The 2331-nt window shown below is 40.3% G+C and overlaps 1 long non-coding RNA gene across 1 annotated transcript; it reads right to left on the minus strand.

Annotated features, from left to right (window-relative positions):
- Window positions 1-403: 403 nt before the first annotated feature.
- LOC118158680 lies at window positions 404-1966 on the minus strand. The gene is made up of 3 exons (XR_004746871.1): window positions 1957-1966; window positions 1264-1271; window positions 404-595 (listed from the first exon to the last, which is right to left on the minus strand). It is a non-coding gene; the product is annotated as an uncharacterized LOC118158680 (long non-coding RNA).
- Window positions 1967-2331: the final 365 nt, after the last annotated feature.

Raw genomic sequence — 2331 nt, forward strand, 5'->3', positions numbered from 1 at the left:
ACCTCTTCCTGATGTCTAGCCTAAACCTCCCCTGCCTCAGCCTGACACCATTCCTGCGGGTCCTATCACTGGTGATTAAGGAGAATAGGTCAGCTCCTGCCCCTCCACTCCCCCTCGTGAGGAAGCTGTAGACTGCAATGAGGTCTCCCCTCAGTCTCCTTTTTTTTTCCAGGCTGAACAGACCCAGTGACCTCAGTCGCTCCTCATATATCTTCCCCTCTAGTCCCTTCACCATCTTCGTCGTCCTCCTCTGGACACTCTCCAACAGTTTCACGTCCTTTTTGTACTGTGGTGCCCAGAACTGCACACCGTACTCTCCCCTGCCTCAGCTTGACACCATTCCCACGGGTCCTATCACTGGTGACTAAAGAGAATAGGTCGGCGCCTTCCCCTCCATTCCCCCTCATGAGGAAGGCCTTCCCTATTTTCAGGTGATCTGCAGAAAAAGAGTAACATAGACTGGACTCTGGCATCTCTCAACAGTTCTGAAGAAAAAATCTCCAAGAGGAAAAAAAAAAAAGTCAACACTATTCATTTTAAGATTTAAACTGATGTCCTTTCTGTGCAACACAGAATACAGACCAAAGTGGAGTTACTCATCCCTAGATGATGGAGTCTCCTTCCTGGGTCAGTGGCCCATATCTAAGATTTGCTGCCAATGGGATTTAGGCACTGAATAGCAAAATTTGCCAAAGTTCAACAACTTCTTTCTTGTTGACCTGTGTTTCAACAACATAGCCCTAAGTGGCTGTCATTTAACAGAAGCAAGGATGAAAGGTAGATTGTCTGACTTTCTATAATTTCTAGGTTTGGCTTTTTAATTCTGCACATGTAGGGAAAAATAGATCAGGTTTTGTCAGGGAAAAAATGCCCCTTCAGAACCCAAATTCTGTGTATTTTATTTTCTGGAGCAGATGATGATCTTTGTTTATAAGGAAAATTAGGCCAAATCCAACATTTTCACAGATGGAGGAGCCTGAATTATTTATCAGAGGTTGATGATTTTTCTCTTCTCTCTCTTTTTTTTTTTTTTTTTGTTCTTTAGTTTCCCCTCATCTCTAACTGGTAAATAATCAAGTACAAAAAGGCTGATATTTATTTCAAGACTGGGATCAACACTATACCAGCAAAACTAAAACAATTTATTTCCATTTTACTCCCTCCCTCTTTCTCTCCCTCTCTTCTGTTGGAGATGTTCCACTTGTATAAATAATTAAACATTTGTTGGGCCAAAAAATGGAAGGGGGGGAGAAAGAGACTGACTTTTTGTGCTGCAGTTGAAACATGCATAGAAAAAAAGTTTTATACAATAAGAAACAAATGAAATGACAATTTAGCTAGTTTCATCTGTTTCCTTTGAGAACACAAGGAACACTGGAGTCGAGTGATGAGATAATATGTTCCCATGGAAACTTTCCTCCTAACATGTAACTGTTAAAAGGTTGGTTTAAGTCCTGCATTTGGAAGCTTTGAATTACTCTCTATCAAAATGTTTCCTTCTGTTATTTACTAGTTCCTCCATGCATTTTCTCTCCTTTTCTGTGTTTCAGTGTCTAGAAAGATTATTCTCATGGGCTATAGTCACATGGCAACGTGTTCCACTGGATCTGAGTTTGAAGACACACAAATATCCCTAGAACAAGAATAGGAAATATGTTTTGGCTAGGTTTATTTTTTTTTTTTTTAAATCTGTACCATGTCCCAAAGCCACACAAAATGCTGACTACACCTGGACATTTCAAAGAGACACGAAAGTAAAACAAAGGAAAAAAGGCAGGAACACATGAATTGAGAGAAATGAATCAACAAGTACTTTGCACTTAAACCTTGCTCAGGCATGGAGATGCAGGTTGGGGTATATTCAGATTTCTCAAAAGAATGCTAACCAAAACCCCATGGGAAAACGCAATCCTTATCCGCTTGATCAACAGAATGTCAGTCTGGAGGTTTCCAAACCTTCTTCTAGGATCCATGTCTAAGCACTTAACCCTGCTCTACCAAAAAATAAACCAAACAACCCACCCACCTTAACACACCACTGCAGTTCTAATGCACGATCAAGACTGGATCCCATTAGCAAAGGTCAATTTTAAAAAGAAGTAGAAGTGTTTGGAGGTAGATAATACAATTTACTGCATCAGAAATATCTTATTTAACTCTAGATCTCACTATGTGATGAAAATGGACTGTATATCTAGAAGCCTACACTTTGAGGAAATTGTGGTATTTCAGCTGTGATGCCTCTTTGACACTTGAAAAGAAGTGCAAGACTTTCAGCAGGCTGAAGAAAGGATAGATCCCTTATCTGTCCCACAAGAGGGTGACATGATA

The sequence above is a fragment of the Oxyura jamaicensis genome (assembly GCF_011077185.1).
Source record: "Oxyura jamaicensis isolate SHBP4307 breed ruddy duck chromosome Z unlocalized genomic scaffold, BPBGC_Ojam_1.0 oxyZ_random_OJ64943, whole genome shotgun sequence".
NCBI lineage: Eukaryota > Metazoa > Chordata > Aves > Anseriformes > Anatidae > Oxyura > Oxyura jamaicensis.